We start from the raw sequence: 26311 nt of genomic DNA, 5'->3' as shown, positions 1-26311 counted from the left end.
GAACTTGTATCAGATGGCTTTCTCTCCCTTCATTGTAAGCGACATGTGGGCTACCCTCCCTACGAATCAATAACCATTACTGGTGCGAACTGACGAGACAACCATCAAGTGCCAACTGATGAGACTTCTCATGGAAGCTTAGCGGAATGCTGCCCTGAATTCTAGTAACAGTATACTGTCAGTAGCTCTCTCCGAGAAAACTGAAATTCTTGCGCATGGCTTAAGAAATCACTTGTCAAAATGATTTGCTTTGAATGTTTATCTTTTCATGTGGCTGGGGTTCTAGTATCTAGTATGCTAGTATCTTTTCATGTGGCTGTGACTCATGTTGGCTGCGTCTATAAGCACGACCTAGTTTTCGATAATAAACGTTGTTTGAAATTAGCGCTGTGTGTGCTCCTTCTTCTGTCCTGTCTTTTAAACGCGCTACCGTACACCTTTTCGAGACACGTTACCAAGAAGGCTATATTACAACCCCCGTGAAGTTTGCTCTAGTGTGTTGGGCCGTAATGACCAAGATGAGATAAGGCATTTACATCTTTTGCGACAAAAATTTGAATAAGTGAAAAGTGGCAGATTGTTAGCAACTTGAAAAAGACCAGTGATTTTATTTTCTTTATTTAATTATTTATCAATACTGCTGGCCGAACGCCGTTACAGGGCTGTTGCAAGACAAACGAAACAATATAGCAGTGCTGCCGCAGTCTAGAACAGACAAAATAAGGTATATACAGAGGAAAAGGCAGAATGCAAAGCAAGAAGTGGCAAAAGACAAATTCATTCAGACTGTCTACTGTTAGTAATTCAAGTGGTAGTGCATTCCACTCCTGTATTGTTCTGGGGGAAAACGGGTACTTATGTGCATCTATTCATGCTTAAAAGGGTAGAATTTACTCTAGGATGCCACTTCGCACTGTTCGAGAGAGACGCAGTTTTATGTACTGCTGGGTATTAGGGTAAACCAGTTATGGCGAATCAGATAAAGAAAATTTAGTCTAGCTACCCTTCTGCGTTCTGAAAGTGGAGGTAGGTTGACATCACTGAGCATTTAAAAACATATGGGTGTTCCAATGTTATCAATACTCCTACCAGAATTACCTGTGATACCTCCACATGCCTTGACGTGTTCATTACTAACTACGGATCAAACAGGGTTCAATCTGGCACTATTTCATACAGCTTGAGTGATCACATGCCTGTATTCCTCACTGTCAAACGGAAAGATAAAAGATCACCAGAACGAGTTTGCTTTTCGCAAATTATAACTGAAGAACGGCTAGAGTGTTTTCGCGATGACTTAAGTGACGTAGTGTGGGGCAGTGTTGTTGCTGCTACAAGTGCTGATCGTGCTTACGGGGCTTTTCTGGAAACGTTCATTTCTTATTATGTTAAACATTTTCCTTCCGTTCCTAAAGTGTCCGCTCCATCAAGGATACGTAAACCCTGGGTTACTGTTCAATTATTTAAAAAGATAAAAGAAAAGGCTAGGTTATTCAATAAATTCATCATATCTCGGGATCCTGATGATTTAAGAGTGTTTAAATCATTTCGAAATGGTTTAACTAAGGAATTACGTGCTGCGAAAACTGCATTTTATAAACAATCCTTCGCATCTTGCAGCCATGACAGCAATAAGATATGGCATTAGCTTAATTCTTTGCTGAATAGAGTGCCCAATTCAGCGGCAGGGCTGCGAATAATTTCTGATGGAGCGGACATACCTGACGAGAAGTTGGCCGACTGTTTTAATAATTATTTCACTAATCTACCTAAACGCAATGTGAGTGAAAACGCCTGCCGTTTCATTACAACGAACTGTGTGCATTCCATTCTTTTGCGTCCCACAAACACTTCAGAAGTAATTTTACTGTTCTCCGCACTAAACAATAGCAATTCCTGCGATGCTGATAACATTAAAATCAAGCCTGTGAAATTTGTAATAGATATTATCGCTCCAATATTTATAATATATGCCTTTCTACCGGTGTGTTCCCGTATAAAATGCAGATAGCAAAAGTAGTTGCATTGTTCAAGAAAGGTGACAAAACTGCCCTACCTAATTATAGACCTGTGTCTATTCTCCCTATATTTTCGAAGTGCTTGGAAAAAATAATTTTTTGCAGAATATCAAACTTTCTGGACAAGCACAACTTGATAACTAAGCGTCAGTACGCTTTCCGGAAAAATATGTCAACACAGCTAGCTTTGCTTGAACAGAAAGAACTAATTCTAAATAATTTTGAAAAACGTTTGCTAACATTGGGAGTATTTGTCGATTTTTCAAAAGCCTTCGATTCTATAAATCATGATCTCTTGCTTAGTAAGTTAAACCACTCGGTATACGCGGCAATGCACTTGACTTGATTAGGTCGTATCTAGGTCATAGAAAGCAGTTTGTACAAGTAAATAGCTTTAAATCTGAAGTTCGGTCGGTCAATGTAGGTGTACCCCAGGGAAGTATTTTAGGGCCCCTCCTCTTTAATACCTTTATTAATGATTTAGTAAACATTGATGTTGATACGCGTTACGTAATCTATGCTGATGACACTACGTTATTCTTTTCATCTAACCGCCCTGCCGAATTGATTATAAGAGCTAATGCAGTTTTGAGTAAACTATACACATGGTCATCTGACAATGGTTTGACTATCAATTCACAAAAATCTAAGGCGGTGTTATTTCGCGCTAAGAACACGCAAATTACTCTAGAGGAAGATTTGCTAATGAACAATTCTAAAATTGAACTTGTACACTCGGTAAAATCGCTAGGTGTATTTTTTGATCATACTATGACGTGGCAGAGCCATATAGATTTTCTTGCTAGTAAGCTTTCACAAATCACTGGAATATTTTATTCCTTGAACTATCTTCCTCGCTTTATTAAGTGCTTGTTATATAATTCACTTTTTCTCAGCCATTTAAATTATTGTTGTTTGGTCTGGGCTACCACTTCTGACACAAATATCAACAGGCTGTACATACTGCAAAAGAAGGCTCTTCGCGCTATTTGCAATAAGCCATACGATTTCCCTTCAGCTTATTTATTTAATAAACTTAACACACCGAAAGTACAGGCCCTTTTAAAGTATTGTTTAGTGCTTGCGTATAAAAATGAACAAAAAAAGAACATCAACTACATTACTTCTATGGCTAACTTAAAACTACACGAAACTCCATACAGCACAAGAACGCCAGAGTACTGGCACGTACCAAAATCGCGCACAAACTATGGATCAAAAATGCTGTGCTCCAGACTACCTCGGTTATTAAACGATCTTATTGTTAATAAAATTGATATTGCAACTTGTTCTCCTCCTGATATTCTTGATTTTTTCTCTCATATGTAGGTTGTACAATGCCTGTGTGCTTTTGAGGGGCAGTGAGATTTCATGTTTTTGCTTGCTTGCTCACATCTTGTTTTTGTTGTATTTTTTTCCTCGCCTGATTTGCGATGCGTGTGCATGATATGTTGTAATGCTTGAATATGTGTGTACTTGGGAAAACTGTATTTCCGCGCTGCTGCTCCCTTATTTTCTTTTTGTATTCTTAAGGGTATTTGGGGCTAGTCAAGCTGCCACGAGCAGCTTTTTTCCCCACTTTACCCCCGCAAAGCTGTATTTAGTTTTTGTGGAAATAAAGCATACATACATACATACATACATACATTTCAGCTACGGAGTCGTTTGAACAATATTTTGACAAGATGAATCTTGCCGCTCTTCTTTGAAGTTATTCAATTCTATCTACCAGGTTTTTTTTAACGGAACCCACACGACGCTCGCGTACTCTAATGTGGGACGAATAAGTATTATATATGCAGCTAATTTAGTTTGTTGAGGAGCAAGTCTTAACGTTCGCTTCCAGTACCGGAGCTTTTTTCAGCTGATGAGCACATGTTGTTTATGTGTACTTTCCAGTTGAGGTCACTCGACATGGTAATTCCGAGGTACTTAATGTGATTTTCATGGCTTATGGCCTTACCATCTATCTCATAATCAAAGGGGTGTATATTTTTTATCTTATTGTTTCCCCTATATACATAGTCTTGCTGTAGTTATTCTTCATTTTCCACTTATTACACCAGGCACTAATATATTTTAATGCGGAATTTAGGACGATCTATTCATTTCGCCTGGATACTGTGGTATACATTAGGCAGTCGTCTGCAAAAAGTCTAACTTTGATAACGGGGTTATTCTTGTCTGCAATATCATTTATATAACTGGGAAAAAGGACAGGGCCCAGCACCGATCCCTTAGGGACTCCTTACGTTACAGGCAACATTCTGGATTTCACGCCATTCATTTCCACAAACTGTGTTCTTACTAAATATAATTGAATCCATTTGGCAATGTTAATGTTAACCCCAAGACTAAGCAGTTTATCAAAAATTTTGGATGTAGAACGCGGGCGAACGCTTTAGAGAAATCGAGGCAAACCGCATCTGACTTCCCTTTGCGTTAAGAACTTTTCAAAAATCATGTATGGTTTCGGTGAGTTGGGTAACCATTGACAATTTTTGCCTAAAACCACGTTGGTTAGGAAAAATGATATTAGCATTTTCCATGTAATCGAACAAGCTTTTTGATGTTACATGCTCCATAACATTGCAGCATGTAGAGGTAATTGAAATGGGCATATAATTTTCTAAGCTGTGTCTGTCGCCGGATTTATAGATGGGGACAACTCCAGCTGTCAGCCAGTCAGATGGCAATTTGTGCTGCTCAAGGGACGTCGTAAAAATGATAGAGATACTTATATGTCCATTCGGCACATCGTTTTAAAAATTCATATGGGATGCCAACCGGCTGATTTTTTGGATCTATGTTAAAGGGTAGGGCAAATATCCCCTCTTGAGAGAAAACAATGTCTGGCATAAGTCAGTGGCCAAGGTCATAGGCATAGGTCGAGGTCAGTCGAACATGGTTCCGGTGGAGAGAACACAGAATGAAAATATTCATCATATTTTTCAGCAATTTGTACACAGTCGTTAATTGTCGTTAATTAATCAATACAGACATATTGTATTTGTTCGTGCGACGGGGCAAGATGACGCCAAAAACGTTGTGGTGAATCTCTCATGAAATTGGGTAACGTCTGCGAGTAAAAGTGTTCCTTTGCCGTCCCAAGCATGTGTTCAATAGTTTGGGAAACCTGCGAAATCTCGATTTTTTTCCTCTCTTTTTTCCAACTTCTGCGGCTTATTCTTCGTTTAACCTTTATTATATTGCGGTTAATCCAAGGATTGCGCTTTTTTACTGCCTTCATTCGTTTTGGCACGAGCTTTTCCAGACAGTAGTCAACCGTATTCTTAAATCTATTCCACAAGATGTTGACGTGAGTCACCCCATCGAACGAGAACAGTGACATTTCAAGACAGTCCAAGATGCTAACATCGTCGGCGTTGCTGTAATCTCTTATACAGATAGTTGTTCTCTTAGAATTCTTCGTCGGGAGGGCTTCCTTTACACAAAGCAAAACCAGCTTATGATAAGAAATTGAAACACCAAAGCTTGCACATTTCTTGAAATGAGCACAAGATCAAGTAAGGATTCCGAGGTCTTTGTAACTCTAGTGCTTTCAGGAACTGTTTGTTTGAGGACGTAACTAAAACTGAAGCTTAACAATGCTTCAGAATGTCCAACATCTCTAGTACCCACTGCAATATCAGCCCAATCTGTTCCTGGTAAATTGATATCTCCTGCAATAATGACACGGGTGTTAAGAGGAACATTGTTGCACATATAATCTTGAAGGCATTGTAAAAATGAAAGAAGAGCATTCGGAGGTTGATAGACAGCTGCAATAATGAAAGGAACGCCTACAAATACTGTTCTGCACTCAGTACTTTAAGTATTAGGGAAGTCAGCTATAACGATCAGCTCAATGCCTTCTTTACAAACAACTGCTGCGCCTCCACCACGCGTTCGGCGGTCTTTGCGGATCATGATATAAACCAGGGAGGGGGGGGGATTAATTCAAAGTCTTTCATTTCGGAGCGTAGGCAAGTTTCTCTGACAACAACGACATCTAGCTTGTACTGCAAAATAAGGTATTCAAATTCGACGCTCTTGTCTGCCAGGCTACGAACGTTGATAATTCCTTTTCTCTGTTAACAGTAACAAGTGTTCGTGTGCCTTCATATATTGCTTTGTATTCCTAGTGCCTTCAATATTGTGTAACATGGTAATCGTTTGATAGCACTGTTCCTATTGGAAATTTGTACTTTTTATACCTTTTACTGTTCAATGTGCCCCCCTTACTTTATGCCCTTCCATAGGGCCTGTAAGGTTCTTTTGAATAAATAATCCAGTTGAAATCCCTGGGTTTGCTTTCTCTTTGTGACTTTGTTGTACGCGAGCTTGACCCCCCTTTACCAACCTTCTTTCGGCACTTTTTTTAGTGCCAGATAAACGTGTCGTCGATGAAAATCTTATCTTGCACGAGGCGAACCTTCATTCCACTGTCCTTGTTCAGCTTTTGCACTTTCCCTAAGGTTTCTGCGCTTTCGTAGCATCACCTCGGAAAAATAATCTACAACTGAGGTACGGCTGCGCTTTAGGCTTTTGCAGTTTTGGAATATTTTCACCTTTTTGTTGTAGTAAAAAAAAATCGTACAATAACTCGTCGACATTTATTCGTCCATTGTCTCCCAATTATGTGAAATCTTTCAACTGTGCTGAATTTCACTCCAAGTTTCTCTTTAAATACAACTCGCAGAACTCGCATTTTGATTCATCGTTCATTTCACTAGTACTCTCTGTTATTCCAACGACAATTAAAGTATTTCAACGACTTTTTTCGTCTAAATCAACCATTCTTTTTTGGCTGTACTGTAGAGCACTACCTATGTCGTTAATTTCTGTTTAAAGGCGCTCTAATTTCCCTTCATTTTCCTTTACAGCACTCATGGTCAATTCCATCTCTAATATCTTCTTGTTTATGACTTCTAACTGGTTAGAAAACGTAGCCTGCGTTGTTCTTGCTTGCTTTATATTATCACTCATTAGGTTTTGCCATTCCAAAAGTTCCGCCAGCATTTTTTCAACTCTTTGGGGACCAGGATTAAACTCAACATCATAAGACAGTATCAGCAACATGAAAATACATTCCAGAGCACAAGAAACACACAGTTCGAGGCATGGCAGAACAATAATAAATCCATTGTCACTTCTGAAGGAGTAATGACTTTACTAATGACAAAATGTCGCTATAATGGACATATATTGATAATTCTAATAACTCACGTTCATGGATTTAAAAATCTAGTGCTTGCTATCCCACGGATCTAGAAGCGGCACGTAAAAATAATCTATAGGAAAGCTTAGCAAAGCCTCTGCTTGAATACGTTTTGGTTGCGTGGCCATCTCATCGTGCATGCGATAATGAAGAACTCCGCAGAATAATGTCATTAGATTCAATGATCGCATATATGACTGCTGTTTCTCACATTCGTCGTAAGCACAAGATCTGCCGCTTAATAGCCTAGCCTACAGAAGTAATATTGAGTGCATTTTTCGGCTTTATAAGATTGTTCCTCAAACTTCAACCATACCAGCTCCCGTTTATGCTTCGAATCGTTCCGCGCCATGTACTCGACGCACCCACCCACTAAATATTTTTCCTCTTAGGCCACAAATAGATTGTTCTGAGCTCTCGTTTCTTTCTCAAATGCTATATAAGAGAAGTGCGACAACTTGGGTTCAGTGCGTGATTTGCCGCTCGATCAATTTATAAAGTTATTTGGTGTTGTAAGACTGTTTATTGCTATGTGTACTTATTATGTGGAGTGCAGCATAATTCGCATAGTATGTCCCATGTTTGGTTGTAAATATGTGCTGACTCCTGCCTTGTCTTAATATGAAGGTGGCGGTATTTGCAAATAAAAAGAAATGTAAACCTGTTCAGCCAATTTCCTCTATACTAAACGAGTTTTGCTACAAGACCACACGCACAAGAATGGAGACAACAGGGGTGTTTAGTTTCCTACACCTGCCGACTAGTTTTCTCTTTCTTTTTTCGCAACCTGAAAAAATGACATTGAACAGTTCAGAGAGTGAATAACGAAAGTTTTGCTGAGGTAAGTAACATAGGTTAAATTTTAAACTGGAGTGGTTAGAAGAAGTAAAGTTGCGGCTACTGCATTTTACTTATGTGCGCAAAATTTTTGATATTTGTTCTATTTTTCTATATATTTCTGTCTTTATATTTGAGAAATGATTCGTATGACATAGATAATAACCATGGACGGCTTCTTACTTAACTTATTATTTGACTTAACAGCACGCGTCATCTCACATGCAGTTTGATTCTGAACTAAGCTTTAATTGCGGATCTAATCTTGCACTTGCGACAGGACGACGGATCCCACCGATAATGAGGCTATTAAGTACAGATATAGTTTCGACCATAACATAAAACTGTGAGACAACTATTATGCATCGGAATGAGATTCGAGCCTGCGATTTTGAGCGAGATGAATTTGAGTGATTCCAAGATTGTCTGCATAAAGTCGGACAATGCTCGTAGTTGCATAATTCTGATCGTCTCCTTGTAATTTGGGGAATATTAGTTCAATATTACCACAGATGGCTAGAGATATGCTCTATAGTGAGATGTATTTTATTAATTTAGGCCAGTTGAGGATCTTTAAAATCAGTCGTAAGCATGATCACCGAACAGTTTATTCCATTTCTGCACAGTCTGAATGGGGCTGGCGTGCCAACACCCTATAAACAAAGACAATTCCGGGAGCACTATTTGAGGGAGTATCTGCTTGTCTCATATTTCACTCCCTTTTCCAGAGTAAATTCCAGAGCACAATCATTCCCCCCGGTTGAGTTTTTGTATTCCATCACAAGGTAGTGCTAGTACTCTACCGCAGAGTGCTAATACTCTCTTCCCACGAGGGTTAGTGTGCCCCCCCCCCCAAAGTGTATGTACTCACGAACTGGGATACATAGCGCAAGAAAAACACAGGGACAAGCAGGTACACGGGACGGGAGCTCACGAGAAACCAAAGATCAGGGAGGAACAGCCCAAGGTACTAGAAATTCACTTTAGCAGGGAAGCAGTTTGGGTGTATAGCGCCCATCCCGTGTACCTGCTTGTCCCTCTGTCTTTCTCGCGCTATGTATCCCGGTTCGTATGCATCCCACCAACACGCCGAAACTTCTTCCCCGTTAAAGTGTATGTACTCCCCCAGAACAAGTGCATCTACTCCTCCAAACCCAGTACTTCTACTCCTCAAAACTGAGTGTTTCTACTCCCCCAAACAGAGTGCTTGTACTCCTCCTAACAAGGAGATTGCAGTCATTCAGATCAGAGTGCTAGTACTCGTCCCAATAGTGTGATGAAAGCACTCGCTATATAGAATCATGTTCACGTTAGAAGGGATTCGCAATACTCACATGTGGCGAACATTTATTGAATACTTATTTGATTGCCTCGTAAGCAGATACTGCACTTATGCTTGGTGAATTGGATTTAATCTGTAGTCGCCGAGTTACTCAAAAGAACCATTTTTTCTCTTAAAAGGCGAAATCTTTAGTGATCAGTCGCAATATAAACTGAATAATAATTGGAGAAACATACTGACTGACACACCAATAAAATCGTATTACAATGAAGTCCATGAACTTCACTACACATCTTCTCAAAAAACATTAGCATGTTCTCCAAGATTCATGTATTGTAGTGTAGAAAAAGCATAATCCAATTGGCTCCATCTTTTCAAAAATAAAATATTCAATGGAAAGTTACACATTGAACAAACGTGCGCAAACTCACTAACTATTGACACTGCGATCGGAGAAAAATGTTTTACGCCATCATAAAACAAGGGGAAGGAAAAAGAAGATCGCGAGACACTGGCTGCTGCATCTTGTTGCTGGTCAGCCATGTTTACCTACACTGACTTTCTGGTGTGTATATTATAAAGACATTCTTTCTGTAGTCCCAGCATCTCCGTAACATATTGGTGAGAAATGCGGGGTACCACGGCTGGAAACGGAGCTCCGCAGTGGACGTCGTATCAACTTCCCCACCAGGAATGACGGTGAGCATGCGGCATAAACGTCATTGCCGCCTGCAATGTCACCGCCGCCAGCTACGCCGCAGTCCACTTCAGTTGTCGTTGTGCAACCCAAGGATCCTCGAACTTTCTGCGAAGCCAGTGGCGCCGACGTTGAGGAGTGAATCGCGATGCATGAACGCGGAAGTGGAATCAACAGATGGGATCCTACGCTTATGCTGGCTAACCTGCTATTCTTCGTAAGAGGCACGGCGAAGGTGTGGTACGAAAACCACGAAGAGGATCTAACTAGCTGGGACCAATGCAAGGCGAAGTTCACAGAATTGTTTGCCGAACCAGCCGGCTGTAAAATTGTAACAAAGCAGGAACTGGCCTCTCGCACCCAATCCACCACGGTGTCATATGTCTCGTACGTTCAGGGTATCCAGCACTTTGTAGTGAAGCGGATGACGACGTGACAGAAGCTGAGAAGGTCGGGAACATGCTGAAAGGCATTGCTGACGAAGCGCTTATCCGGTTCATGCGCAAAAGGTGCGGTACAGTTTACACTATCATCAAATAGTGCCGATAATTTGAGCAGGCCAAAAGCCGGCGCGTCTTCAAACCATGCGCTGGACTTCCCAATACTGCTGCAACGTCGACGTGTGAAGACGAACCCGCACAGGAGCATACGTCGCCATCAGAAGACGGGGTAGAATCGTTTGACGTTACCTGTATGCGATGGCGCCCACAGTTTTCTGTTCGTGTAGCCCTAATCTTACCCAGTTTGCAGTTTCCCTAGTACAAGCTATCGTTCGCCCGGAAATTGTACGCATTGATTTACATTCTGTCTGTGTTGTCGCCCACCCCACAGCCAACGAACGCCCGTCTACTACGTTCGCTCCACCGGGATGCTTCTCCGCGTTATCGCAACCCGACTGAGTGAAGAACTGCGGACGACCAGCCAATATGTTTCACCTGTCTCAGCACTGGTCATGCCACCCGATACTGTTGCCACTCGTGCCTCTCAACGCCTCGCATGCCGACCCACCCGAACTGTTTTGATGGAAATGCCAGCAATTTCTTGCCCGCCGCTGAGTCTAACCTCGCCGACTACTCTGCTAGGAACATGTGGTACAATCACTGACTAGCGCCACGCGGACACCAGTCACGTTCACCCTAAACACGTCGTGCAATTTCCTGTTCACCGCAGCCACGTCGCCTTCGCTCCCCTGTGGCTTTTGGTCGCGCCCTTTTGGAAAATTAAGAAATGCAGTCCCCGGAGGAGGTGACGAATTGCCTACTACTGCAGCAAATACTCTGCCTGTGCCTACAAAGAGAAGTGTAAATGACTTTAGATTCGACGGAATAGCTGTCTAAGCACTTGTCGACACTGGTGCCCACGTATCTGTGATGAGTGCTAGCCTACGTAGACGTTTAAAAAAGGTCCTCACCCTAGCAGCGGCCCGAGTGCCTCACGTGGCCGATGGCGGCGTGCTGGTTGTTAGAATGTGTACTGCGCGTTTCAGCATCGCCGGCTGCCCTACTTTTGTTCTTTTTGATGTGATTGACAACTGCGCTCACGACGTCATCCTTGGATTGGACTTTTTATCGAATCATTCTGCTCTCATAGACTGTGCATCCGGCGTTCTTCATTTAGAACTGCCTCAACTCGACTATGCTCCGAGCACCGCCCCACCGCATTTGTGCTTGCTAAATGATGTGCGTCTGTCACCCGAGGCAAAAAAAATTAAATAACGGGGTTTTACGTGCCAAAACCACTTTCTGATTATGAGGTACGCCGCAGTGGAGGACTTCGGAAATTTCGACCAGCTGGGGATCTTTAACGTGCACCTAAATCTAAGTACACGGGTTTTTTCGCATTTCGCACCATCGAAATTCGGCCGCCATGGCCGGGATTCAATCCCGCGACCTTGTGCTCAGCAGCCCAACACCATAGCCACTGAGCAACCACGGCGGGTTGTCACCCGAGGCAGTTACGTCACTTTGACCACCCGCCCACAGGTTCGTGATGAAGAATAGGTGCTTTGCCTCATTCTCGACGTGCTTTTGAACCGAAACGTTGCTGTTCCGTATACACTTGTCACGGTTACTCATAACGGCGTCGTTCTACCGCTTCCAACCGGCATGTTCTTCGTCAGCATTTCAAGTAGTTCTGAATTTGACATTGCGATGATGAATGGCTAGAGTGCTTTATTATCGCAAATAGCAGCTGACAGCTCGGGTTCTTTAACGAATGACTTCGCGAAAATTCTGATGACCTCACCTTTGCACAGGCCATGGACATACGTCTCCTGCACGAATTCTACATTGTTCTACATTCTGCATTTCTACATGTTCTACATTCTACGTGTTCTACATGTTTCTACAGGTTTCTACATTTCTACATGTTCTACATTCTACAATTCTACATCGTGGATCTTTCATTTGGGTGACAGGGCTTTAGGCCAAACGTCTGCTGTTCACTACCTTACAAGCACTGGGGACACGAATAAGATTTTTCGGCGTCCCTATCGTGTATCGCATGCTGAAGGTTGAGTCATGCAATCAGAAGTGAATAAAATGCTCCGCAAAGGGGTCATCAAGCCACCAACCAGCATTTGGGCTTCGCCTGTCGCCATTGTGAAAAAAAGATGGTACCTGGTGTTTTCGCGTGGATTATCGCCACAAACAAGATCACGCGAAAAGACAGCTACCCACTATCACGCATCGATGACGCCTTCGACTGATTGCATGGAGCTAAATACTTCTGGTCTATCGATCTTCGATCTGGCTTGAGGCAGATTTTAGTTAATGAACTGGATCGCGAGAAGACTGCCTTCATCATGCCGGATGGTCTATATCAGTTCAGTGGCATAGTCTTTAGCCTATGCGATCCTCCTACAACATTTGAACGCATGATGGACTCTCTTCTGTGAGGCTACAAATTGACCACTTGTATTTCTTACCTTGAGGGCGTTGTCGTTTTCTTCCCACATTCGGCAACCGCCTTACCCGACTCGCTGCCATTCTTGCGGTCTTCGGAACAGCTGGCTTCCAACTGAACTCCACGAAAAATCAATTTGGGCGCCGTCAAATAACCTGTTTGGACACCTACTTGACGCATCCAGCGTACAACCAGATCCCAAAAAGTTCGCGCTATTTGGAGTTTCCCTGTGCCTCGTTCTGCTTCTGACGGGCACTGCTTCGTCGGCCTGTGTTCGTACTTTCGCGGTTTCGTGAACAACTTCACCGATCTTGCTCGGCCTTTGACAGATCTTCTAAAGAAGAACTCGTCATTCTCATGGAGCCCGGAGCAAGCTCACGCGTTCGCCGCTCTCATTGGGTTTCTGAGCACCCCTCCCATACTTGCCCACTTTATTCCATCTGTACCGACCGAAGTCCATGTATCGGCGCTCTTCTCACCGAACGACAGAATGGTGCCGAGTGCGTGATAACTTACGCCAGCCGCTTTCTGTCACCTGCCGAAGGAAATTACTCTATCACCGAGCGGGAGTGCTCGACTTCAGTTTGGGCTGTCAAGTTTTGTCCATATTTCTACGGCCACAGATTTTCGGTCGTTACAGACCGCCACGCGCTCTGCTGGCTGTCTTCCTTCCGCGGCCGGACAGGACGGCTTGGTTGGTGGGCTTTGCGGCTCCAGGAATTTTCATTTATTGTGAATTACAAGTCTGGCCGCCGCCACAAGAACGCTGACTGCCTCCCTCGTTACCCCATGGTTCCTCCTCATGCTGCTACGCATGATCCGGTTACCTGCGTGGTGGCTTTTACTAACATGACCGACATGCGCACTGAACAACAACGCAACGAATCTTTAAAGTTCATTATTGCCGAAGAGCAATCTGGCAGCACAGACGGCGCGTTCCGCATGTTCTTGCTGTACGACTGCATCCTTTACACTGCAATATCAACCCTGAGGGCCCTGATTTGCACCTTGACCTTCCTCGTCATTTGCGATCCTTTGCTCTCGATCAACTTCACGATGCAACGAAGGCGGGGCACCTTGGAGTTTTGCGCACCTATGATCGTGTACGACGCCGGGTCTTCTGGCTGAGTCTCTAGCGCTCTGTGCGTCGTTATTTCGCAACTTGCGAATGGTATCAGCGCCGAAAGAATCCTCCCTTTCCACCTGTCGGACGACTCCATCAAATTGAAGTTTCATCGGAATCTTTCTCTCGCGTAGGCCTTGACCTGCTTGGCCCTCTTCCAACGACCACTAGAGGGAATAAATGTATCACCATCGCTACTGATTACATGACACGGCACGCGAATACAAAGGCGCTGCCGACTAGCTGCACAACAGACGTTTCCGATTTTCTCCTCCATCACGTCATTCTCCACCACGCGGTACCTCACAGACCACGGCCACTCGTTCTTGTCTTCAGTTGTCAACGACCTCCTCCACTCTTGTGCCACTCAGCGCAAGCTGTCCATCACCTACCACCCACAAACGAACGGTCCTTACGGCACGTCTCAACAGTAACTCACATAGATTCTGTCGTTGTACGTTTGCAACGATCACAGCGACTTGGACGGCACACTGACCCGACTCGCTGGCAGTCGTCCCGACATGACACTGCAGGATATTCACCCTTTTATTTTTTTGTATTGCCGCGACCCCACATTGCCGTGGGACACGTGTTGCAACTATGTACGCTCGTGAAATCGTCGATCGCGCTCACTTGGCGTTTGAACTCGCCCGTGCTCGTTTATTAGCCTCGCAGCATACACAAAAACAGCGTTGACTGGTCTCTTCGCGATGTTAAGTTCCTCCCAGGTGGTTGCTGTTCTTTTGTCGCCATGTCATCGGGTCGGCTTCTCCTAGGAGGTTCTGTATCGCTACACAGGGCCATATGCTTTCCTATGTCAAGTTAACGACGCCAATTACGAGATTTCTTTGTTACAGTTTGACCAGTCCTCAAGCCTGATGCTTGTTGACATCGTTCACGTTTTGCGACTGAAGCATACTTCGCTCGCAATTCTTTGCCTACCATGCGCCGAGATGGCGGTACAGCGCCCGGGGGTCCTGTTACGGAAACATAAAAGAAGAGGAAGGACGAAGACCGTGAGACGCTGGCTGCTGTGTGTTGTTGCTGGTCAACCATTTTTATCTACGCTGACTCTGCTTGTGCATATATTGTAAATGCAGTATTTCTATACTCACAACATCCGCGCAGCAATACGAGCCACATTGTTGGCCAGCAAACGCATTTATAGCACGAAACGCATGCACTTATATGGCAGAGGTTACTGGATCAGCTGCTAAGCATGGGGCTGGTGACGTAGATAGATTTTGCAAGAATGTTTTGTTCCATATTCTAAGACAGCAGCTCATTAGATAACGTCCTGTGCAATGCATGGATATTCCTACCTGAGTGTACAGTGTATTTAGAAATGTGTCCTGTATTCTCATGTGAGGTCGCGTGTCCAACTTTCGTTATAAATATTTCACAAAGTTATTCATGCATGAGCTGCCCCCCATTGTTTGTATGCGTGTGTCTTGTGGTTCTCCAGCAATATTCTTCCGTCTCAAAGCGGTACAGAGGCGGATAATACTTCCTATTTGGTTGGCGTCCCCACAAAAGTAGTTTCCTGGTGCTGTTGGAATTGGGCCATTGCACTTCCTCACAAATAAAGTTAAATTTACAGTATTATCCAGTGTGTAGCAAATGACTATAAAACTGGAAGGAGCATGGACATAAAAATCTTGCGCATTGAAGTTCTTCTCATATACGGCAGCTTTTCATTCCTCATTACGGTATGAACGCTATACTTCTGAGGAGCGGCCTGCACATTTACATGGTCCATTATTGGGACTAGTTGAAAATGGAACCTAACTAAAGTATAGCCTTGCTTCACATATGAACCAAAATCATATATGACGAATATGATGCATCAAAGGCTGTTGCGGCTTACGGTGGCGTTAGGGCAAGGAATCCACCAAGCCAATAAACTGCTATTTCCGGTTGTAACTATGAAGGAAAAATGGTTTATTGGCTTAGTTACACGGCTCCAGTTACAGAAGCCTACACCATGCAGGAGCAAGTTAAACGTCCGAGTTCTCATCACAACCCTCTGTCCTAAACACGGCAAGCTGGGCGAGTTGGTGATTGAACATGATCTTATGGGTGGGCAGCGCAACCCATATGAATGTACTGCGCTCGCATTGTTTACTTTCTCGTCTTTCGTCTGGGTATCGCTGCCCATCCATAGGAACATTACCCTCTGTCCCCTACTCGAAAAGCCCCAGCTTTTAATCCCGTCGTCTTTCCTAGGTGGTTCGACTAGGGAATCCAGCAGCAAATCACAATTATCAGCTTCGTTTCGATGCCGCGCCCATGCTAGCATCACTCCGCAGAAACTCCACCTCCGATGCCCGATGTTTTGGAAAATGTGGCAGGAAAGCAACCTGCGAGTGCAAGGTGGCCGTCGTAGTTTGGTAGCCTTGAGCGAGACTTGTGGTGCTTTACCTCGTGGCCAACGTCTAATCAACTGCGACTAACTGGTCACCATCGTTGCTTCCCCCTTTTGATCTTTATCTCAGGCTTTCAGGTAACGGTGGGGTGATGTCCTCTTTTGGTACCCTTCAAGAGTCGGTGCCCCGCTGCACTGCGGGACGGGCGGGCATTTTCCTTTAGGCCAACGTCCTGTTAACCCCGTTTGTGGTCTTGGGACGTAAGTATAAGCACATGTACAGGCAGGGCAGTGCGCGAAAAAGACAAAGAAGGACATCATAAATGGGGAAAACCAGCATCCTGTTTTACATATCCCTTGCATGCAGCGTGTATTTTGCCCGCGGCTATGCATGTATTCGCGCAAGCAACTGCATACCTGACACCAAAGCTTTTTTCTACTGAAGTGGTAAATTAGGAAGAGAAAGTAAGAAAGATTATCTCGCTTCACAGAATCTTGTCTTCGTCTCAAAACACGTATCCATGTTTCCGGGAAGACTAATACAGTGCCTCACTGCGCACTCTGTCTTAGGTCCAGAAATTTACTGTTTCCAAAAATGATTCAATTTTATTTTGCCTTATAAAATTATGCTGCAGGAGCCATCTATTTAAGGGCTTTTGCTTGATTAACTCTATATTGTTACGTGTGGACATACACAGATGAAAGAGGCTATATACAGGCTATTTACACTTTAGCCAGACCTCCAGGCCGACACTCGCTCGCGCCAAGGGCACAGACCCACTTCGTCGTCATTCTCGCAGCGGCTCGTCCCTCGAGCATCGCTCGATGATATCGTAATATTATCCCCCTGCGGCAAAAGCGCCGTCGCGGTGCTGTTAAACATCCAAGGCGCCGGGAGAGTTGTAGGGTTTGAGTCGGGCGACGTGGACAATGTCACTGATTGTCACAGTGGAGGACGTAGTGGGCGTGGCTAGAACAATTTCGCAGGTGACATCGGTCACTTGGCGAAGCACGCGATATGTGCCTGTGTAGCAGGAAAGCAGTTATTCACAAGGCCAACCTTACGCGATGGTGACCAAAGCAACACAAGGGTGCCGGGCGAAAAATGGACACACGGTGACGGAGGTCATAGCGCTGCTTTTGTTTGCCTTGAGAGACTTGTAGACGAGCGCGCGCAGGTTGGCGAGCATGGTCAGCATGGGCGATAGCATCACGGGCATAAGCGCTAGTTGAAGCTGTGCTGGACGGAAGCACAGTTTCCAGTGGTAGCGTAGGTTCACGGCCATACAAGGGGTAGAAAGACAAAAAGCCAGCAGTTACGAGACGGGAAGATTTGTACGCAAAGGGAACGTAAGTTAGAGCTTGGTCCCTGTCACAGTGGTCGTCTGAAACGTATTTGGATGACATGTCTGTAAGGGTGTGGTTCAAGCGCTCAGCGAGGCCATTCGTTTGAGGCTGGTAGGAGGTGTTAAATTTATGCTGTATTGAGCAAGCACGCATGATGTCCTCAATGACTTTGGCTAAGAACGTACGGCCACTGTCTGTTAGCAATTGACGCGGAGCACCATGAATCAAAATGATATCATGCAGGAGGAAGTCCGCAACATCAGTTGCGCAACTGGTCGGAAGAGCGTGGGTTACGGCGTAGCGAGTCGCGTAGTCCGCCGTGATGGCAACCCACTTGTTTCCTGATGTAGACTCCGGAAATGGGCCGAGAAGGTCTAAGCCGACACGATGGAATGGCTGGGCAGGGATGTCGAGTGGCTGCATGTAACCAGCGGAGACTTGGAATGGCTTCTCGCGTCGTTGGCAAAGTTCACAAGCGGCGACGTAACGTCCTACGGAACGGGCAAGGCCCAGCCAGAAGAAACAGCGACGTACACGGTCATAGGTTCGAGATACGCCGAGGTGTCTTGCCGTCAGTGCATCGTGAAGCTCTTCCAGAACGGTTGAGTGGAGGTGTTTAAGTATGTCAAGTAGGAACTCAGAGCCGTCCGGATGAAGGTTACGACGGTACAGAGTACCGTCGCGGAGGACGAAGAGGCGTGGAGTGGCGTTGGCCGGAGAGCGTTCAAAACGGTTGATGAGTGCTCTGATGTAGGCATCACGACGTTGCTCATCGGCGAAATGAAGCAGCTGTGACACCAACAATGCGCAAGCAGCACTGGTAATATTGGAGGAGTCAGGGTCGTCAACAGGGTAACGCGACAAGCTGTCCGCATCTTGGTGCAGGTGGCCACACTTGTAGACCACGGAATATGAAAATTCTTTTAGCCTCAAAGCGCATCGACCAAACCGCCCTGTAGGATCTTTTAGCGATGAGAGCCAGCAGAGAGCATAATTGTCAGTGACTACGGAAAAAGGACGACCGTAAAGGTAAGGACGGAACTACGCAACCACCCGGACTACAGGAAGGCATTCTCGTTCCGTAATGGAACAGTTGCGCTCCGATGGAGTGAGGAGGCGGCTCGCATAAGCAATAACACAATCCTGGCCACGCTGACGCTGGGCGAAGACGGCACCTATGCCATGACCGCTGGCATCTGTACGCAATTCTGTAGGGGCATCAGGGTCAAAGTGGGCGAGAATGGGTGGTGACGAGAGAAGAGTGACGAGACGAGAGAAGGCGGCGGCTTCTGCACTACGCCACGAGAATTGTACGCCTTTCTTCAACAGATTAGTGAGGGGTGTAGCAATTGCTGCAAAATCTTGAACAAAACGACGAAAGTACGAGCTTAGCCCTACAAAGCTTCGAATGTCTGCGGCTGTCTTCGGAACCGGAAAGTCTCTGACAGCGCGAGTTTTGTCTGGATCAGGCTGTACTCCAGAAGCGTCAAGGAGGTGGCCCAGAACAGTCATTTGGCGGTGGCCGAAACGACATTTGGACGAGTTAAGTTGCAGCTTCGCCTTTCGAAATACATCAAGTATAGCTGGGAGACGCTCAAGGTTAGTGTCGAACGTGGGCGAGAAGACGATGACGTCGTCAAGGTAGCAGAGACATGTCGACCATTTGAAACCGCAGCGCATGGAGTCCATCATACGCTCAAAGGTGGCAGGGGCGTTACATAATCCAAACGGCATTACTTTAAATTGGTATCGGCCGTCAGGTGTGATGAACACGGTTTTTTCTCTGTCCATATCGTCAACAGCAATCTGCCAGTATCCAGAACGAAGATCAATAGAAGAGAAATAGCTGGAACCATGGAGGTAGTCAAGGGCGTCGTCTATACGTGGGAGCGGGTAGACGTCCTCCTTAGTAATGTTGTTCATATGACGGTAGTCTACACAGAAGCGCCATGTGCCATCCGTTTTCTTAACCAACACTACAGGTGACGCCCAGGGACTAGAAGGAGGCTCAATGATGTTTTTGTGTAGCATTTTGTTCACTTCACTTTGAATTACTCGGCATTCCGTCGCAAAAACTCGATATGCTCATCGGTGAATAGGAGTAGCATCGCCAGTAAGGATACGATGCTTGACCGCGAGCGTCTGGCCTAAAGGGCGATCGTCGAAGTCTAAAATATCTCTGTAGGACGATAATACTTGGTAAAGGTCTTCAGCCTGCGCAGAAGACGGGTCCGTCGCAACCATTTTCTGTATCTTGGGATCGGTGGCCGAGGCTGGTAGGATGGGCCTGCTAAGCTCGCAAGAAGCATCGGTCGATAATGTTGCCACGTGATTATCGCCGAGACAATCAACGTAGGCAAGGCAAATACCTTGCGGTAGAATTTGCTTTGCTAATCCAAAGTTAAAGATAGGTATGAAAGTGCGGTTCGCAGTAATAGTAAGTATACTGTGAGGCACAGTAACGTCATACTGCAGTGGAATGTCGGGAAAGGAGTGACGAGGTACTCGCCATCAGGAACTGGTGGGGACGACTAGAGTTCAACATAGCCTATTGATTTTGTCGCCAGGCGAATAAAGCCGTTGGGGTATAGGCGGCACTGGGGTGCGTCAGAAGGTTCTGCGAGAATCGGCAACTGAAGGCGAAGGGTACGGGGAGAAAATGGAGGCCAAGAATGAGGTCGTGGGTGCAATCAGCAATCACGGTGAAGAGGACAGGAGTGTGGCGGCCGGCGATCCTAGCACGTGCCGTACACATGCCGATGAAAGGCACACTACTGCCATCCGCAACGCGGACGACGCGTGCGGATGCTGGGGTGAGGAGCTTGTTCAGTCGTCGTCGGAAGGCAGCACTCATAACAGAAAGATGTGCACGTGTATCGATGAGTGCCATGACAGGATAGCCATCAACGTCAACGTCAAGAAGGTTTTGGTTCGTTTGTAACGTGAGCAGAGGATTTGAGGGGAGGGTGGACAGCGCAGCTTCACCTCCAGAAGCTGCAGTGCCTAGTTTTCCGGCTGGATCCGGGAGGCGATAGGCGACGGAGAGAAGCGACGGGGTTGGGGCGAACGAGAGTGATGGCGGCGTGGTGAGGGCGAGCGGCTGTAGCGAAGGTTCGGGGCAGGAGCATCACCGCAGAGGCAATGGAGTCATAGCGTGTGGCATAGGGAACAGAAGGTCCAAAGGGGCGGGAATGAGCGGCGGTGTATGTCCGAGGAGGTGGTGGCCATCGGTTGTGGCGCTGACGAGCGACGTGGCCGATGCGACAGCAGTGGAAGCAGATCGGCCTGTCATCAAGGGTACGCCATTCGGACGGGTTGCGGCGAGATGTGGCTGAAAAGGACTGCCGGGGACGAGGAGGGCTGCTAGTGAACTGGGGAACCGTGGGTGGAAACAATGAACACACGGAGTTGAGACCCATGTTCTCAAATTCCTGTCTGACGACAGCCTGAATCATCGCAATCGTGGTTGCTGGTGGATCGGGAGGCGTCGCGGAAAAAGCTGGCAAACAGGCGGCCTCCAGCTCACGGCGAACAATACGGGTTACGTCATCACAGGGGGTGGTCCGACGCGGTCTACCCTAACATGTCTACGTAGCAGCAGTGTTTGGTAGCCGCGTGATGTGATGTGCGATACAGCGGCTGTTAGCTTGTTCAAGGTGACAACATTCTTTGATGATGGCGTCGATAGTCGAGACGTGGCCGAAAACAAGCAAATTGAAACCATCGTCGGCGATGCCTTTTAGCACATGCGACACTTTATCTGCTTCAGTCATAATATCGTCCCCTTTGCGGCAGAGAGCCAAGACGTCGAGGATGTATGAAACGTACGGCTCTGTAGATGTCTGAACACGAGACGCAAGAGCCTTTCTCGCGGCAGCTTTGCGCCCAATGGGGTCGCCGAACAGTTCCCTGAGCTTTTTTTGAAGCTGTCCCAACTGTTTATTTCATCGTCATGCGTTTGGTGCCACAAGTGTGGGGTGCCGCCGAGATAAAAGATGACATTGGCGAGCATGATCATTAGGTCCCACCTTTTATTAGCACTGGCGTTCGTAGAGCTTGATCCATTCGGCAACGCCCTCTCCCTCCAGGCCAGAGAACACACCAGGGTCGCGATGTTGGGCAACCGTGATGATTGGAGCAGTCGGACAAGCCGAAGCCGTTGCAGAGGCGGTCTCGTCACCGCAAGGCATGGTGACAAGCTCGATGTACCGACCACTCCGGAGTTCCGTGGTGAGATCGGGGTTCGCTGACCTCCACCAGAATGTTACTTGTGGAAATATATAAATGAAAGAGGCTATATACAGGCTATTTACACTTGAGCCAGACCACCAGGCCGACACTCGCTCGCACTAAGGGCACAGACCCATTTCGTCGTCGTTCTCGCGGGGGCTCGTCCCTCGAGCATCGCTCGATGATATCGTAATAATATGTTCACAACCGCCAATTGATGAAGCAGTGTTCCACGCAGCTACTCTCAGTTCTTTGCATTAAACATATCCCTGCATCCACTAGCATAATTGGCTGGAAAGTAGATTGAGTCACCCTAATCAAGATCTCAAACACCCGCCAGAAGCTCACATATGACTATCTTACACAAGAAGAAACCACAAATTTACATGTGCCAAATAATTTTTCCATTGCATGTGACCATGTGGCTTCTAATTAAGGCGTAAGGTGCATACCACGGTGTACACAATTAAAGCCTTACTCCTTTCTCCCGCTTCGAGGGCCGCGAGCGGTGCTAATGAAGTAGTTCCGTGAGCATGTACGTAAACAATAATGACTTCTTAAGCCTTGGGTACTCTGCTTCTAATGCTTCCCCCTCTGGAACCTTGGAGGAAGCCAAGCTCGTAAAATTCGGCTTAAAAAATAAATAAAAGGGCAAGACATGAAAATCTGTCTGCTACATGTGAGCATTTAAATTACAGAACATGGTTTTATTTGCACGCTTGAAAATATGTGCGGTTCAATTATGTGAGTAGCTAATCAAGCTTTAGTTCTTGCTTTTTATAGTCAACATGGGTACCCTGATGACTGAAAGCATGTACTGTGTCACTAAGCAAGTCTGCAATGTTATTGTACCCCTATTTATTGTGTCACAATGATATATCTGTTGAGAGGCAAGAGAAAAAGCAGTCACTTCTCACAGCCCTAATCAGCTATTTTCTAAAATACATTTCTAACTTTTCAATGCCACTTCCTCCTTTGGGTTTGTCTCCGGAGAGCATAGTTATCTTGACTTTTCCATCAAAGACATTGCAAAAGATACTTTGTCAACATGACTCCCTAGAGAACATGACGGTGAGAATTTGAATTTGAGAATGAGAATTTTCATCTTGGTGTGACGTATTGTCTTTTGAAAGTTTTCGTGACTTTTAGTCAAATGGTACACCCACTATATATTATTCTAGTTTTCTCGTCCAAATTTCATGGCAACGTATTTTGATTCTTTGCTGCGCGCTCCTCTGCACCACGACGTCTTTGTCTCCTTTCAGTTGCCTTCTTGCGCTATACAAACCGGGTACCTGAAAAATATCGTGTGCAAAAGTGAACATGAGGACATGGTGTAAAACAACGTAATGACAGTCAAGAAATCAGGTCACTGCCTAAAAGAAAGTCTTAGGTCTTAGTCTGCCAACTGAAATGCATGCGAAAGATTGAAATGACTGCAACAGTCAACTGCTAAACTAACTTCAATATTTAGGTTAAAAGAAAAATAAATAACTGGCAGTTCAGCCTCGTTCAGCACCAATGTTACAATACTCCTACTAATAAATATATTATTTGTCATTGTGAGATCTCATAAATCTGTCATTTGTCGGGTGTGTCGCAAACAACACCTGTGACAGACCCGAAGCACGTGTCCAGTGTGGCGCCCCTCCATCTCTGGTTATGCCACTACTCAGGCCGTAATTTGAGGATCATATCTGCAAACGTGATCCTCAGTAGGGATCAAAATGTGGTCCTCCAGGTAAGTGAGTATTACTGTGTGTGGCTATCAGACTGGGCAACAAAACTTCTTACGGCAAGCTGAGCCAGATTTCAAGACTAACGAGAAACACTTCACTGCGGACTGCACGTAAGCTTGCTAAAAGGCATGAACTTATCTTCATTTATGAGGTAGGCAAATCTTCATTTATGAGGTACGCAATGGCGTTTATTTCTGACAGACTCGGCTGTTGCTGAACTTCTAGCTAATGAAATGAAAACATTGTTGCACTAATAGCAAAATCAAGCATCAGGAGGGCATGTAAGAAAGAATAGTTAGAGCGCTGATCTTGAATTGATTTTATTCTTAAAGCAGAGCAGGGAGAACCAAAAGATGCGCAAGCGTACATCACTCGTGTTAGAGCGATTACAGTGACATTTTAACAGCTTCATCTCGTTGTCAAACAGAAAAAACAGACTTATTGCTAATGGAACTCGCGCCTCATTCTTTTTTTGTCATATCCGCCCAAAATTCTGCTGCTAACGTATCACGACTCCTGCCAATTGCCTTAATCACATGCCGAAGTGGCTGGCCTCTGCCTGCCAAGCAAACCATGCAATGCCCAGGTAAGACCGCATTAGTTTTGATAATTACAGACAATTCATGTTCCTGGGCGCGCTCACTGACACATCTCCCCGTTTGCCCCACGTAGGGCTTCCCTTGTTTCAGCTGTATCTCGTATACAACGCCCATCGCCCATCGCACATCCTGACGTTTTGTCAACGTGGCGCATGCGCGGACACAGTTAAGCCAACTTGCGCGGTGCCGAGAAAACAACTGGGACAACAAACCTATTATCAATTTTCTTCAAGTTGTCGGAAAGTTTGCGGACATATGACACCACTGCGGGTTTGCATCTTTTTGGTCAGGGCTAGGCTTTTTTTCCTTCACCTTGAGCAGCGATACTTTCGACACCGCCGACCGAGCGGGTGGCGTGCAGCCTCACCAGTAGCTTATCAAAGCTAGCCTGCATCGCGTGAGGGCACAACTTGATGTGAGCCGATTCAAGCTAAGGAGTGTCTATTGCTCTTTTAGCTACCTTTGAGTGTGCCGAGTCGTACATGCGTACAATGCTTCCTGGGCAGATGGGCTACACTGGCAAGATGTGGTTTTTGTCAAAAACTAGAAAAATATTTAAAAGCGAAAGATCGCCGTGGCAAGGGATTGCGGGTGTAAAGAGCGTGCCCTTCACATGTGGACTAAAAACGCCTAAGGCCTCGTCAATGCACTGGTCAACGGTAAAATAATGGTTGCTTTTTAAAATAATGAAAAAATCATCGACATAGTTTAAGTTGGAACCTAACGTCAAAGAAACTATGCAGATCGCAGTCAATTGACGCCAAGCAAATATTACACAGCACAGGAGCGACGCACGAACCAATGCATATTCCTTGCCGCTGAACATACAAGTCGTCATTAAAAGAAATAAAAGTAGACTTTAAATAAAATTCGAATAAGGCCATATAATTGGCAATAGATTCTGAAAATCTACTGGGCCGTTGTGGTCAATGTAATCCCTAACTGACGCACACGTTTCCTGTTGAGGCACCGAATAAAACAAATCAACTACGTCTGCAGAAAAAGCGTGTGAGATTGAAGCGTTTCCTTTCACGATTTGAATTGCATCTGTAGAGTTATTACTCGGGAAAGGACCATACACTTGCAACGATTTCAATTTATTCAAAAGAAACTGGCTAAATAGCTGCTGCCAAGAATCCTTCTCGCGGACGATGGCAGGGAACAGAATTCCCTTCTTTTGCGATTTTGCTCCGACAAACAGTCTTAATGAGACACCTTAACATTCACTTATTCCCTTGACTAACTTCGAAAGGTTAAGTAATGTGCAAAGCGCTGTAGCTTGTTTCTTGACTCTTGTTGCTTTTTTTTTACTGCGACAAAGTCCTTTTCTACAGCTTGTTGTGCCGTATTGAATACACCTACTAAGAAAACCATAAAGCTTCCTTTCTTATCACCCTGACGAAGCTGGAAGTCATTTTCCTTTAAAAACTTAAGATGGTACTTGTACGGCTTCTGGTCATACCGGACCCCTCCTTGGTTGGAGCAAGGGCATCAACACCTTCCAAAAGGCATCTCTCCTAGTCTTAACTTGTGGCTTTATTGATATGAGTCTATTTAAGGCCAAAAGTTCATGGGTTGGTATATGTGGTTCTAACATTATACATTATTGAAGGCATGTAAAAGTTGCAGCTAGACCCCAGTTATCAGTTTATTAAACCAACTTTTGATTTGTGCATGACCCACGACTGGTAACACAGAAATAATGCAATGTTTTATTTTGATACGGTTTTTCTCCACTAAAACTCATAAAGCGGGAAATATAAAGCATGTCGCATAAAACGGGTTTTAGGACTTCGTCAAGCTGCGGATGCAGCTTTTTTTCTCAGGACCTGTCCATATACAGAAGTATGTTGTTTATGGGAAATAAAGCACTTCATCTGCAAGTTCATCTACGATGCAATAGCAAAATGCACAGATTACGTTTCTAACCCCTAGAGAAAAGGTGATTT

General features: G+C 45.2%; 1 protein-coding gene and 1 long non-coding RNA gene across 7 annotated transcripts in view; one reads left to right on the top strand and one right to left on the bottom strand.

The window, feature by feature from the left end:
- Window positions 1-26311, top strand: part of LOC135912444 (uncharacterized) — an 861485-nt gene that overhangs the window by 469093 nt on the left and 366081 nt on the right. The gene's annotated exons all lie outside the window — the stretch shown is intronic.
- LOC139054900 (uncharacterized) overlaps window positions 23190-26311 on the bottom strand; it is a 53709-nt gene continuing 50587 nt past the window's right edge. The window contains exon 3 of the long non-coding RNA XR_011511606.1: window positions 23190-23319. This is a non-coding gene — a long non-coding RNA (uncharacterized lncRNA). The remainder of the gene's footprint in view (window positions 23320-26311) is intronic.

The sequence above is a fragment of the Dermacentor albipictus genome, chromosome 1, assembly GCF_038994185.2.
Source record: "Dermacentor albipictus isolate Rhodes 1998 colony chromosome 1, USDA_Dalb.pri_finalv2, whole genome shotgun sequence".
NCBI classification, from domain to species: domain Eukaryota; kingdom Metazoa; phylum Arthropoda; class Arachnida; order Ixodida; family Ixodidae; genus Dermacentor; species Dermacentor albipictus.
The sequence above is the reverse complement of the archived record's forward strand: the minus strand, read 5'-3'. Positions and strand labels throughout refer to the sequence as shown.